The sequence below is a fragment of the Typopeltis vanoorti genome, chromosome 8, assembly GCF_054136105.1.
Source record: "Typopeltis vanoorti isolate ZY-2024b chromosome 8, IOZ_Tvanoo_1.0, whole genome shotgun sequence".
Classification (NCBI taxonomy): Eukaryota; Metazoa; Arthropoda; class Arachnida; order Uropygi; family Thelyphonidae; genus Typopeltis; species Typopeltis vanoorti.
Window position 1 is genome coordinate 83,528,577 of NC_143556.1, and position 16,302 is coordinate 83,544,878.

A 16,302-nucleotide genomic window follows, 5' to 3' on the forward strand; every position below is an offset into this window, starting at 1 on the left:
AATGTTTGCTAGAATAGGCAATAATGGGTTGCCCATGACTAGACCAGAATTTTGTTTGTAGATAGTATCTTTAAACTTGAAATAGCCAGAATGAATACAGAGAGTTAATAATGACATGGCCTTTTTTTGATAACATTTTTTTCAGTAGTAAAATAACTTCTTCTGTAGGTACATTAGTAAAGCGGTAGACTATATCAAAGCTGTCCATGATTTCTGCTTCTTTAATAGAAATATTTTTTATACTTGAGACAAAATCGATCGAATTTTTTAGACGTGCCCAAAAAAACGTTTAAGTATTGCATTTAAGTATTTAAGTAAGTGGGAGAGTCGATTTCTTCTACAACTAGTCTTAATATAGTGTTCTCATTATGTATTTTTGGTAATATGTATAATCTAGGAATTAACAGATGGGGGCATCAAAGAGATAGACGAATATTCCTTCGAAATTCTGTCGTTATTCTCAGAAGGTTGTTAGTACGATTATGGAGTTCACGGGTAGGATCCCTTTCAAGGACTGAGTAAATGTCTGTATGTAGTAAGTCCAACATTTTGTTGTCGTACATATATATATATATATATATATATATATATATATATATATATATATATAAGTATAGAAATATATATAAGAAAAGAAACGAATATAAGTACTTAAGAAACGAAACAGCTTTTTTTTTTTTTTGAGTAGGGCTGTCTTGAAAAGTAATGAGACACTAAGGGTTCCGTGAACCAAGAAAGTTTGGTAGGTTCTGGGCTATTTAAAGCAGCCAAATTTGTCTCTGTACATGCATTCGCATGGAGGATTGGGAAGAGAGAGAGAGAGAGAGAGAGAGAGAGAGAGAGCATTGGTAGAAACGTTTGTCACGACTAAACTACTATTCATTTTGGAGGAAATTCCAAGGTAGGATGTATCCCTTGGTCTGCTACTATCCATTTCGACTTGGAAACGAAATGACACTGATACTAAACAAAAAAAGTAATATATTAGTGATACGAAATCTTAATGTAAAAATCTTGCTTACAAGAGGAAGAATGCATTTTCTTTCGGCTCTAAACAACAACAGCAAAAAGAACAACAACGTTATTTCTGTGATGTACAAAGTTATCGCTCATTACCACTGTGCCTTTATTTTTGATAATAGATTTCTCTTCACATACATTGGGCTTTCAATCTTAAATTTAATACCACCTTTTGAAATATGAATGATTAGAATACACCATAGCAAACACTGAAAGCTGAACAAATGCTAAAGGTCAACAATGCCGTGTGCGCTATCGCACAATTTGCAGATCTACACAGTTGTCAGAACTGTAGAGAAATGCAGATGGTATGAATTGGATATTTAGTTGAAAATAATAAACAAAAATATCTATAAGGGCTAAAAATAATCCATACTTTTTAATATGGGTTCCATTCATAAAAGTTATAGTTCTGTAGTGCCGTGTGTGGGTTAAGAGATTTTTTTCATTTATTGTTTGTGTTTATTCATACTCAGGAAATCCTTCTATACAAGAGAGAGAGAAAGAGAGAGCGAGAGAGAGAGAGAGAGAAACATGAAACTTTCTCCAGTCCTCAATGAGCGATGAACTAGTTCGGCCACCAGACAATGAAATTATTCTCCTAAATAAGGACAATCACAGCCATACATGCCCATAGCGATATTTGAACCTAAAGCCAGTTAGTTGTAGAGCGAGTATGCTAACCAGGTCGACCAGGTCGGCATGTATCGTGTAATCTGACCATTATCAAAATTCAGTGGTTATATCATCCCTCATCAGTAAAATCGAGTTATTTTAAATTACCTTTACTGGAATTTCATAGGTTAGAAAATGCAAAGTACATTCTAATTTCCTGTTACCAGTCATTTGAAATTGTAGAAAGATTTATTCAGTTAATTTTAATTTCTTCTGCAACCATACACACAAAAAACAGTATGAGGAAAGGATTAAAATATTTTTGAAATTATATTTGACTCGCTGGAATTTAATTTGCTATATTCCACGAAGTTTTATGAATATTTAAACACCGGCATCCGCGCAATAAATTTCCTAAGTAATTAACTATTAAAATATATAAAAAATGATAAGTAATGAATTAATTCTTTTGAATTTTATTAGTCTTCATACGTGCATCAAAAAAAAAAATTCTTGCCTTCAGCAATGAATATTAGCTCCATTCTTAAGACTATACTTATCATTCTTTGTTGGTAGATTACCCTATTTCCGAATAATCTGAGTGTATTATGTTAAATCAGGTTTATTTGCATCGAGCGTAATTTCCACCACTACACAGCCACCAGTAAATATAAAATTGTGAATGGTTACAAGAAATTAGTGTAACCATCTAAACCCACAAACAACAAGAAGTGAAGTTATTAGAAAATAGCTCCATCTTGCGTACTGGAGAAGCAATATATAATGAGTGTGTATGTCTTTGATTTATTTTCTAGATATTTTTGATTTTAATACTAGCAAAATATTATTAAAATCAGATGCTTTTCTTTGTCTTATTTCAGATTATCATAAGGTTCCTGACAGAAACTGAATTAAGAAATTGTATGTGAAAATTCCTTATTTCACCTCCCCTTCAATTCTGTCTGTTTACCCAGTGACTCTTTTAACACATCTACGCTAAAAGAACGATCTCCGCATTTTTTGTAGCGTTAGCTTGATTTGAACTCAGCATGTGCAGATCTTGACAAGTACTTTGCCACTGAGCTTTGTATTTCCTTCCAGTTTTTTTTTTTTTTATAATAATGTGAGCTGCTCTTAATATTGAGGTATTATGTCACACCCGTCTTAAACTCATAAATAAAGTAATCTACTTTATTGCGCTTAAAGATCGATTTTATGTAAAATGCATACTATTTATTATGGGGTCCAAGTGTACTCTATAACATGGTGTGCTATAATGATATCAGCAATCACATTTTAATATCAGAACTTTCTTTCTTTCTCTCTCTCTTTCTTTCCTTCCTTTTGTATCATTCCATCTCTCTCGACTCCAATGAAGTCGCACTTATTTACTTCTCAAAGAATCTCATTGAATCTTTTAATGCGACGTATGCATTCACCTAAGTCTGATTCGCTCGCGGTAGTTGGAACGCAGAATGTGCATTCCAGTAATCGTCAGTGACAATGTGTGACATACACACAGACACACCGCATGTGCCACGTTCGTTATTTGTTGCGTTGGTTATTTGATTTGCACTCTCATCACGACTGTGCAGTTCTGCTTCTGACAGCTGATGAGAAACCTACCGGGAATATTTCTTTCTGCCCGTAAAGATGTCTACGCTAGAACGAAAATCTATTCCCTTAAGGAGACTGTCGAGGACTTTAGTTGTCATTTTATCTGATAGATACAGATAATTTTGATTCCTAGCCAAAACCTCCTCTGAGAGAGGTAATCATCGGTTTCTCAACATTTTGGAAACCATATTACACCAACTGTATTAGAATTGCTTAACAGTTTCTAAAAATAAAGGATAAACGATGTTGCAGAGAACCAAGAGTAGGTTAGTTCTCTGCAGAGAACCAAGAGTAGGTTTGGGTTATTACAATTTACAGAGAACGGTCTTAATTTTAAATTCTTTCCAAGTAATAAACATCTAATTGTCTGCAGTTTTAGCAATATTGCTGCAGTACATATATTTTAGAAATTTTCTTTTAAACTATCATTCACTATTATCGTATTTACTTATTTTTGATTTAATTTGGTTTGAATAAAATAATTTTTTTTTCTTTTTGCTTTTAGAAATATAATAATATTTTAGGATATTAATAAATTACGCATGGCACATTAAAATTTTTCCAGTCTAAAATTCTACCATTTTTTTCTCCTTAACTTTCTGCTCATCAGTACTGATGTAAGTTACAACATAAGGTAAACTTCGTTGCTTTGGGTTATTAGACAATTCATCCTCCCCTCCCCTACAAAAGATATACGGTGAACGTATCACTTGAGCATCAAATAATTTCATAAATCATTGAAGGCTCCATTTAAATGATGAAACGCATAGTTTAAATTATGCGTCTAAATATCTGAATTCACAATTAAAAAGTGAAGCACAAAGATTTCGAACCACACAGAAAAAAAAAAATTAAAAGTTAACCGTATATTCCTATTGTTGTGATTTTCAGATGACACTTTTTTTCAATAATTAATAAATAATATTGCGAAGGAGATGTCACCGCGATGAATAAAAAATAATTTATATTTTTAAAATATGTAAATTGTAAACATCTTATAGACATTACTTGCGGTGTTTATTCGATTACAGATTCACATAAATTCGGACTGGATTTTTTCAGATACGAACAAAAACGTGTACTTTATATTATAATACAGCAAGAACGTACGCCCATTCTAAAAGTAACTAATTAATTTTTGAAATAATTTAAGTAATGATAAAGATAAGTGTCAATTAAATGAAAGTTGACATTTATCCCGATCTGCTTTTAAAAGCAGCGACATCTGTAGATCAAACCCAGATTGTCTCTGTCGGATGTATGTCAGCGAATAAAAGTAGTTCTGAATTCAATAAGACAGGAGCCACTTGAATTTCACTTGGTTGATAGCTATGGCTATTAATTAATGACAGCCGCATGCGATGTGTAGGAAACACCCACGCGTGTGGCACGATAATTCTCGTTCCCTGTGGAAATGCGCTCTCTTCTGATAAAACCTGTTTTGATATGTTAATTTGCAAATCATACAACACTTCCGTATTCCTCACAAAAGGTCATGTAACACGAGCACCCATTTAGTATTTTGCATGAAAATGCTGTTTGCATGCATCTAATGCTTGAATAGAATAAGCATAATGGCCGCATTTCCAAATATTTAGACAAGATCAGCCAGGACTTCAAATATACATAAGTAAGAGAATAAACAAGCACACAAAAATTGTCAACGTTTGTGTTTGAATCCTATTTTATTGTTGTTTTTCTCGCAATCACACACTTGTAGTTCGTGGTATATATCATGGCATATATTTCATAACCCTTGCTTCAGATGTAGTTCATGGAATAGTATTCCTAACTCTTGTTGCAGTTTAATATACCTGGCTAGGAACTGTGAACTCTGTGAGCCGTGTGTGTGTATTTTTATTCAGTAAAAAATGCTTAGAAGTTTGCATTTATTGTCAGTATAATATCATTTCGATTTCTATGTACATATTACTTTCAAATGTCGTGGTCTAATTAACTTTTTCATTATGAAGTGAAGTTAGTTCAGTTTGCAAAAAAAAAAAAAAAAAAAAAAAAAAAAAGTCATATTCAAATTTTAGCAAGCTTTTTTTTTTTTTTTTTTGGTAAAATCGATATTTTCATTTTCGTTTTAGAAAACTGAAAATTGTGCTTACTTATATTAATGAAATATAGAATTCCATCACGGTTTGTATTTTACACAAAACCTACAATATATTTTTAAAATATTACAATGCGTGTAGTCAACGAAATCATAGAATATTTATAATACATTTCAGTAACCTCTTTTACCAAAACTTATTTTCAAATAAAGTAAAGAAATTCACATAATTGTAAAATATTTTAATGCTTATATTCAAAATATATTTGCATTCAAAATATTTCAATTTAAAGTAGGGCGCTTAAACACCGATGTCACTATAGTACAGTCGGAAGGACAACTTGTGTTCTTCCTTTGGTAAATTACTAGATTTAAATATCGTCATAACATGAGAAGACTTCATAAGGATCCTAAAAAGGGGCCCGAATCCCATTTTGAACTGAAGGGGATTTTACATTCCATATGGATTTTTTTCCCCTCCTGGAAACACTGGTTTTGCTTTTCGCAGAAAAAGGCAAGACGGTCCAGACTATCCCCTATAAATAAGGGATAACGATCGTATTCCGTCAGAATTTGCTTTGAATGTCCGCATGTTGTAGTGTGGCCTATGGAGAAGTGTCGCTAGAGTAAAAAAACTTAAAGATCTAAGTAAGCCTTTCTGACTCTGCGCTAGATAATCTCCCGTTTCTCCCTTGAAAGCAAACTGAAGGAGAACATCAGCAGGAGAATGCACTCTTCTTAATAATCCTAGCTGTTTCTCTCTGGCAAACTGGAATTGTTCTCCACAAATCAAGTCGGCTCAACTAGCAAAAATAAAAAAAATAAAAAACGATTCCCGAAATAATACACTCACCTCGTCATTATGATAATGGCTAGGCATTACTCCTAAATAATCTATAATTCCGCCTGCTAAATCGCATAATGTAAGTTAAGTGAAAGAATATATTGTGAAAACGGCATCAAAATGCATTTTGATGAAACATAAGTGCACTGATAACGTCGCCACTATTTGAAAAAAAAAAAAAAAAAATGGTCTTAAAAATTTCCATTCAGTATATACAACCCTACAGTACAGAACAGTATGAAGTTATCAGACAAATAACTATTAATTTTAACTTCTAAAATCCATTAATAATACGCGATATGCAATTCTTTACAAATTTTTATAACTTCTAAATTATTACCATTAAATGTAAATACTCAATATGAATGATACATTTATACTGTTTATAAATATATACAATTCTAATTTTAATGAAAGCGATATTATGATGGTTAAAGCATTTTTTCTTTCCTTTTAACAGTGTACGTCTTCTGCAATGGATATTGATATTCCAAATCTTGTGTTACTAGTTTATTACGATCCCATACTTCGTAATTTGTTAAATTGAGACAGCGGCTATTGCAGTTCCGAGTTTTATTATTAACCAATCAGCTTTGTCTGTGATTCGGAAGGTAATAATACATTTAAAAATCATTGCGATCAGATGGTTTTAAATCAGTAATGAAAATATGAAATCATCTGGAATTACCATTTTAAAATAGTGTCCGACTTAAAATGTTAGTTTTTTTTTTTACTTCAAGAAGACTAAACTGATGGTACTTCTATACGAAAATTACATTGAGGAAATTCTTTGCATATTTATTAAGGAAAGAATTTTTCTTTTAAATTACGAATTGCTTATTTAATACAAATGTTTATCACTTAAGTTGATCATGCAGTATGCCTGTCATCCTTTCTTAACTCTTATTAAGGAGCATGTGAACGAACCCCATACCAGAAGTAAATAAAATACTTTATTCGGCCTTTAACGCTAGACACAATCAATATCGTACCAGAGCGCAAGCCGTAATAGGAATAGACGCAAACGACAATTGGTCATACGGTAACTGCGCATGCAGACAAATGCTTTAGCTGCCATATCAAATAGCGTAGCTTGAATCTTTGTTCCGGAAATTATTGCAAACTGGAACTTTTTAACTGCACGATGGTTCGATTGGTCACTTGATCCGAATTTGGCTGAATGTGCCAAGAGATTTTTGATAGTGGAACTAATAAGTGTACATTTTGTCTCGCTAGCGCAGGCACACACACACACACACGCGAGAGAGAGAGGGGGGGGGGGGAGCGAACAGACCAGTAGGTTGATATTTTAGTTGGGTGACATCAGCTTGCTTCATAAACACAAAATATCAAAAACTGTCTTGAGATTTAAATCTTTTTTTAAAGTTCCTTACTTGAATAGAAAGCAGTCTATCCCAGAAAAGTGAATGAAAAGTTTTTTTTTTAATGTACTTTCACCCGCGAAAGGTTATAAACCTATACTATTAGTACCGCAGATGTTTTAAGGACGATCTTCTATTTTTTATTATTTTTTTAAATAGATATTTTTATTTGTACATTATCCAGAACCTCTGCTCTAAAATGCCAAACATGGTATTTTTTTCAACGTACTTCATGCCCCCTACAATGAGGGTGGCACTAGTCTAATTAGCGGGCTGCCAACTCATCTCCTACTTTAAAGGCAATTACAAACATTTATGTCCGCGGCAGAATTTAAATCCGCAGCTTGTTGGTTGGAAAGTGGATACTCTAACCAGGCTGGCCCATTATAACAAGTGTTCTGTTATAATATGGGAAAGTGGATACTCTAACCAGGCTGGCCCATTATAACAAGTGTTCTGTTATAATATGGAAAATTGGGATAAACTTCAAAATTCTAACACTAAGTCTATTGAGATTTTAGACGATTTTATATATATTAGAAGGTTCATATAAACGGGAACTATTTTTTGAAAAAAATAATCAAACATTGTTAACAAATTACAAATTACTGTGTTTTACACACACACACACACACACAATTATAAAGTTATACGTACAGTATATCACACACTATAATTTTTTTTTTAAGGTGATGAGGTTTTCTCGGAAGCGAGTTTATCCTTTACACATGTCTGGTGGTGTGGGACAAGTCAGAGCGAATAATAATATGCGGCACTCTGTGCAATGCAGCATGTGGTGGAGAGTATATATATATATATATATATATATATATATATATATACATTGAATCTATCGAAGAGTCTAGTGGACAAATGATTCCCTTCGAATAAACGTGTTTTCCGTTCAACCGTTTTCATTTTGTGACGCCCTTTTAGTGTCCCTGGTAAAACTCCCCCATGATACTAATATTAATGCTATTCAGAATTCTACTTTCCTCCTTATGGCTAATATTTTAATTTTTGGCTCCGAATCACTTTCATGTTTTTATGAATACATTCCATGTCAATGGATGCAACATGAAATTTTGCCAAAGTGTAGGAAATAATATTTTGAATTAGCATATATTATCCAAATTTATTCCAAAGTGCTGATTATTTAAAGTATATCGTAGCACCACTGGTAGCAATGATGTCTTTCAGCTAGAAAGAACTAGGTTCGAATGTTTTCCAGGATTCGAACAATATTACGGGCTTTTCAACTGTAGGTGAGTGAGCCAGTCTCATGAAGAGGTGGGAGGTATTTCCTACTGGAAAGTAGTGGGGGAAACCTATCTCTTGCAATTTAGAGACTAAATACAATGCCGACCTGGTTGTCCGTGTAGTTAGTGTATCTGCTATCCAGCCAAAAGGCTGCGGGATCGAATCCCGCCGTGAACATGGATGATTGTTAGTGAAAATGCTAGTGGTGGTGGGTAGTAGATGGCGTTGGTGTAGTTGGCGGAGACAGAGAGCTGTAGAGTAGGTGCCCTTCCTCGATGAGTCTTTGGACTCCCTGAAGGTGTCATGTAATAATAAAAATAAAATATATTTCAACCCAAAACAACGTATTGATTTAATAAAACACCATCGTACTGTACATAATGGGCATCGTTCTGGTGAAGTTGAGGTAGGATGCATGTTTTTTTACTTCCTACAAAACCTTTCAACCACAGATAAGAACAAAGGGCCACCTGCACCAAATTACAGTTCCTCTTGTGGTCTTAGCTGTCATCTATATTAATTATAAATTGCCAATCTGTCTATTGCCAGAATATTTGGAATATTTTGTGAATATTTGTCGTGGTAAGTGCATATTTTGTTCAAATATGTTAAGTATATTAATAATGTAACATAGGGAGTGGAATGCAATTACAAGTTTAGAACTGACGTAAACTGGCTTAGCACTCTCTCTCTCTCTCTCTTTCACTGACTCTCATGAACGGCTAACTGAGTCGAATCATTCCATCTATAATGAATGGACGAAAAAGCTCATTATCAAAACACATACATAGAACTTGAATGCATATCCAGAGTGAAATATAAATATTTCTCTGAATATGGGAGCGGAAGCTTAATTCACGCTATATTAGTCTATTAACAAAACTGACCATCTGTTTAGTATTCCTTTCAAAGCTTTCAGTTTCATTTACATTTTAATGATTTTTGAATTAACATAGGTTCCCTGTATGCAGTAAGTTTCATTATTTATAATATAATACACGACAACTGCAGAATTGCTAAAAGACCTTTGCTGTTTAGAACCTTGACCTATATTTCAGCCTGCAACGTTACGTTTCTTCACATGGAAACCGCAAGACTAATATTCTAAAAATCAATATCAGAGTAAGTATTTCTAGTCAAACTCCCGCAGAGTTCGTTTCTCTTCACTTCCATTCTCTTGTTCTGTTCTGTTTTCGCGCGGCACGTACTTTCCTTATTTTTATATTTAAATCCATGGTCTCGTAGAAACAAACATTTTCATATGCGTTAGCTGTTTACGTGAGGGTTTCATATTGAGAATGCTAAAAATATCGCATTTTTGCTTCTGATCAAACGCTGGAGGCCGAAACAATAACACAAAGTTTCCTAAATAGCTTCTCAATTCCGTAATAAATACTTATAAGTAATAAATAATGCAAGTACTTGAGCTACACGAATCAAAGGAGCAAAATACTGAATTTGCTATTTGAGGAGGAAACGTATACAGGAAATTTTGCATCAGTAATTCAAGGGAATCTAATAGTTATTATAATATTGTTCAAATAACACGAAGAATCGTTTTCTGTGCTATGAAATTGATTCCTGTGATTGTTAAGAAAAACTGCCACAAGTAACATTGTTTTTAACACGTGGCAGTCCATTATTTGAATATCGTTCAATAAATAAGTTCCATTGTCCACTGCTTAATCAAAATAATGCAGTATTACATTCAAAGAATGCACGTAGTGTCAAAGTACAAAGTATTTATTATGCTTGCTGAAATATGCATTGAAAAATATTTTGAGACAGCTCTTCCGAGTTGAATCTAAAAATGCATGTTTTATCACTCGGAGGGCCTATTCCTTTAATTTATGGACATTTCCAAAGATGATCATAATAAATAAAGAGGTCTAGATGCTTTCTCTTGACGATATTGATCTATAGCAGCTTAACTGAATTGTCGATATCTCGAATCGGTTAAGCAGAAAAGAATTTCCATTTACTATATGGAGGATTTGAGTAATAAATGAATGCAAAAAATTTATACATAAAATTTTTTAACGACTGACAACCTTGCTCACTTAACAGGGAACATATTTTTGGAATTACTATTTCTTCGATAATTTATTGCCATTGGAAATAAATTAATAACGAATTATTTTTGAGTTGTCATTGATGATGAAACAATTGGATCGGTAATGACCACGATTTTCAGATCAAACGGGGAAAAAAAAAGAAAAAAAAAACAGAATTTTTGTTTTCAATTCGTGAATTTTGATTATCTGGAAATATTTTTTTTTGTATCATGAAATAAAAATGGATTAAAAATAAAATAATCAAATGATAACGGAATCATAAATTCGTCTAGGATGAGGAATAATGCACCAGCAGAAAAATAGTTTAATAATTTCAATATTTCAGCGTGACTAAATATAAAGTTTTAAAAAATTCCTCAGTGGTTTTGTTGCATAGGTTTAAAGTTTAAAATATATATGCAGTGAGTAACAACACATTTGGATAGTTTCGATGTGAAAGTAATTTAAATGTTAATTTTGAATTATTTTCTCCCAGAATTTTAAACAAAATGTCATTGTATTATTAAAACAAAAAATCCTTTATATTTCCTCATTTTATTTTTATTAATTGCAATCATTGTATCCTACCGTATTATGTATAGTATGTTATTTTGAAATGTGCAAGCAGCTCATAATAATTTTGTTTAAACTCTACTTCTAGAGGTCCTGCTATTCAAACACTATTACAGCCTCTGCTATTCCATTCGTCATAGCTTTCAACTGCTGGCACACATTACTGTTTTTGTCTTAGAATATATACCAACATCTTTTAGTATTGGAGATATGATACGTGGTAATAGACAACTTTCTGCGTATTCTCATAACTGCAAGTTCTTGAATACCTTGGGGAATGTAGGTCATGAAATGTCGCCTCGCTAGCGAAAGTGCTCGGTTATGAGCGCCTTTACAGAATTCGCGATATGAATCGAAGCACCACCTTTACACAAATACAAAACTGCGCAAGGATATAAGGTAACATTCAAGAAAGTGAAGGATTCTTTTGGTTATGTGAAGCGTGCGAGATGTGAGGAATAAGCACTTTTCTTAGCAAAGCCGAAATTACCTTCAAGAAAATGCTATTTTTTCTTATCTTCGGAGGGTAAATGACTTCACGAATACACCCCCCCCACACACACACACACACGCTATTTCTACATGTACGATGAAATTTGAAAAATACGGAAAGACAGAAACATCCATTAACCCGAACTGTTTACTTTTATTCTCTGAAAGATCTTTTGCTATGGTCTAAGTGTTTTTCCTTTTCTTGAACAAAGGAATGACTCGGTGACCAAAGCATTTCTTTTGCTGTTTGATTTTTTTTTAAAGTGATTTGTTGACGTAGTTTAAATTATGGAACTATTCCTAACATTCCCAAATTTTTGTTTTTGTTTCCTTCTTGTATTTTAAAGAATGGTCTGTCTATTTGAGATTCGCCAGTGTTCTTTTCAAAAAGAAGAAAACGTAACAACATATCAAAGGATCGGCCAGCTGGTTTGTTTTTGCGAATGAAAAACCGACACTTGATACATCGTATTAAATATAAACTTTGTCTAGTTGCTATTGGTACAAAACCCTGGATATTCTATACGTTACTAAATTTATTTCTATGTTTACCAGCTAACAAAAAATAGGATTACTAATATAATAATCATGTTTATCTTTCGGTTGGTGCTATGAAGATACTCAACTACTTTTAATCTAGTTGGGTGCTATTATTTTGTCCTATTTATCTACGATATTTTGATCCGTATATTTGCTCAGATATTCCAATAGTCCCGGTTTCAAAATTAAATTCCTGATTTTATTTGATAACTGCACCATAAACACAATAAACGTCACTTCCTATTCATAAATTGAATTTATTTATAGTAGCCAGTTTTTATTTTATAATACTGGGATATAATGCAGTAGCTTACTACGAAGCTAACCTTCTTTAATCTATATTTTTCGTTTTGGTTTTGAAAGAATAATCCAAGTTGCTGTATTTAATAACTGTATTTTATTCCCTTAATGTATTAATCTGTTGTGAAAAAACTTGATGTTTTTATTTATTCGAGAAAAACGATTTAAAATTTAAAAGCAATACAATTCAATTCAGTATTCATACACTGTCCTTTCGGTTTCTCCAAATATCTTGCTTTACTATCTTCTTCTAAAACATAATTATCTTCTGATTAAAAATTACTTTTATGAGTAATAAAATCCTTGCTAATAAAAAAGAACTACCAGTACTTGACTGATTTTATTGAAGTATTATACAAGTCTTACATGAGACACGCTACTGATGCAACAATACTAATTATTTTTTATTTTTAATGTACGTGTACAAGTATATATGGTGTTAAGTTTTTATAAAGATGATTCCGAATTATGGCGTTATATATAAAATATTGTCTAGCATTCGTAATTTTGAAACTAACCGCACAAAAGCACTATGTTATTCTTATGGTAGTTGTATTTCTCGCTAAGATTAAAAAAATGAGCATTAAAATAAGACAGATTTAATTTGTTTGTTAAAATGTTCTGATGGTCTGTTCTCTAAAAACAATATCACGTTCATAGCTACTACTACTACGCTCTTCGTTACTAAATGCCAAGCTTGAGAAGAATGTATGTCTCTGAAATTGAGTCTATTGATTCGTTTTTGAAGCCATGAACATTCATTTACATTCATCAGAGACGCTTCATCAACAGACACTTTTTAAGTCATTAAGCGACATTTTTTTAAATACTATATTCATTGCTTGGAACGGATATACTATAGTTTTGGTATTGTAACCCCATCCATGAAAGGTTGTAAAACTATTGTATGTTAATACCGTGAGTGTAATAAGTTTTAGATAATCCACGAGTCATGTTCCGTTCCATTCAGAAATCCTGTTCTGGAAATCTGAACCTGGTAATTATTGAGGCACTTCAAGCATTCCGATAAGCAGAATGGTTTCCCAGCGAAACCATCTTGATTTTAGATTAAGGTGACAATGAATTACATGTTGTTGAAAATTGTCAAAAATAATTAGTGATAAAATAAACTTGAATAGATTAAATTTAGTTTTCGATTAACATGATAAATTAACTAATTTTCTTAATTTAATAATTTAATTAAAAATCGATTATCCGGGTAAATGATTGCTGTGATACCCCCCCCCGCCAAAAAAAAAAACTATTGGTTTCAGGCCAGTATGGATTATTTTAAGGAACTCTATACCATCTATATATAAACTAGTTTAATGTTATTTTGTATGTTTCACATTATAATTAGCTAACAACGTGTACTGACTGAGGCGATATGATTTGTAGTACAGTAAACAGTTCAATCGTCATGGAAAACTCTGTCACTGATCCCTGTTGAGAACAAACGTTCTCAACAGAGATCAGTAACATCTAATCTAAGTAACAAAATGATCCCCACCTACTGGATATAATGTAATCTGCATTGAAAAAAAAAAAAAAAAAAACATTTTAATACGTGTACTCACGTACACAGAGACGTTGAGGAAAACTGTCATTATTTTTAAAAAAATTTAACTCAGTATAAAAAGATGTTTTTCCGTTAAGCATTTATTTGGTTCCTTATAAACGTTCCTTTCCACCCCATATGAACTTTACACTCCTGGTGGAAGACCGACAGCAATAATATGGAAATAGGCTGACGCACCCGGAAAAAATGCAAGCTTATGACCTAAGTTCGGACAAGAATATTAACATGAAATGAGTTTTGTTTTGGTACATTTTTATATTAAAATAAATCGCAATTTTAACCCTTTCTAATAAGCATCCACAACGGTAAGCGTTGTGAATGTTGCTCATAACTGTTGTTACTGCACTGCAAACTTAGTTGAGCTCAAGTAAATTTTCTTAGAAAACATTAAAGCAGAAATTAAAAATTTGTTGAAAATTATTATGAAAATTTTAAATTTTTTATTTTTTTGGTTATTCTTTGCACTTCAGTCTATGACAATCACTTAATGTTTGCACTGATTTTGAAATTGTACAAATAGCCTTCTATCAATATGACTCTAGTTCGTCATCCCTGTCGACAAATAGCAATCCATAAAATGCAACAGACAAATGACTCATTTAAAGTTGATACCTTAAACATATCCCAACTTTCTCAATTAGCGTGAGAGCTAAGTACAGAACTTAGTTAAATTGCCCCTGTTAACGTACTACATTAAGAAAACACATTCATTTTCAGCATTCAATGGAATGCATGTAATAAGAACCTGTCGCCAAATGAAGCATTTGCAATCAAACCCGTAACCTGTTATCCATGATCATTTATTCTTTAGTTATGCAGTTTTTCCTGAGAAAAATACATTTCTAATGCACAATGTAGTAACGGCAGTAGTCTAATTAGTTTAAATTAACTGAAAACTTCTATTCGGTACAAAAAAAAAGTTATAACTGAAGAGATACTATATTTTTCTCTTTTTCCTTAAAAAAGAACGAACGAATGTAAGACACTTGATGTTGAGTCTAATGTAAGACGACAGTTCAAAGGGAGATAGATTCCTTATCGGTCCCCATTCAATGAAATGTGTCAAATTAATCAAGAACTTCAAATGCAGAGAATCTCAAGTGAGTTATATCGGGAACATAATTGTTTCTGGGATTATTTTGATCAATTTTTGTTATGATTTATAACATACCAAGTATTTTATCAGTAATTGGGAAACCTCTTCATTTCATGGCTTGAAGAAATTACGCTACTTTTAATTATCAGGCGTCCATTAAAGAAATTGAAGAGCTCACAAATTCCTTCTAATTCCAATATTCCCTCTACTGCTTACCCACGACGGAATGTTTTCTTTTTTTTTTATGTGTGAGATGATACAAATAATGGATCTCACGGGCATTCTGTTAATAAACGAAACGAATTACAGTTTTTAAATTAATGAAGTCTCATTTTCTTTAAATCCCAAAGGATCTTCGAATACATTTTGTTTATGTGAACTACGTCGAAATGCGGTACCTTTTAGATATATTGATGCGAAGAGAAGACTCTGGTTAATGCGTTTCACAAAATGCAATTAACGGTTCATAAATTTTAAGTTTGCACTCAGCGGGATACACAAAGAAAAGGACATGTATCATAATCATTATTTTAACAATGTGACGATATGTCATCCTTGGATTATTTATATCACCTTAGGATTAAGGACTGGGGAAACAGATCGCGTTGCTTGTACAGATTAATAAATAATATATCTTATTAGTTAATTGTATATTCTAAATTTGATTGTATATTCTAAATTTCATTTAATTTTAAACAATTCCATGCAGTAGTACTAGCATATGAATCTCATGTGCCTGTCTATAAATAATTACTGCAAACTTTACAGAAGATTTAGTGTGATTGACTTGTCACATGGAGTTTTCTTATTTATATTGATATGCGTACCCATAGTGTGTGTGTGTGCGTGTGTAATTTCCTATGTACGTTTT

The 16,302-nt window shown here is 32.5% G+C and overlaps 1 protein-coding gene across 2 annotated transcripts in view; it reads right to left on the minus strand.

The window, feature by feature from the left end:
* LOC150104171 (gamma-aminobutyric acid receptor subunit beta-like) overlaps window positions 1-16,302 on the minus strand; it is a 527,915-nt gene that overhangs the window by 287,890 nt on the left and 223,723 nt on the right. The gene's annotated exons all lie outside the window — the stretch shown is intronic.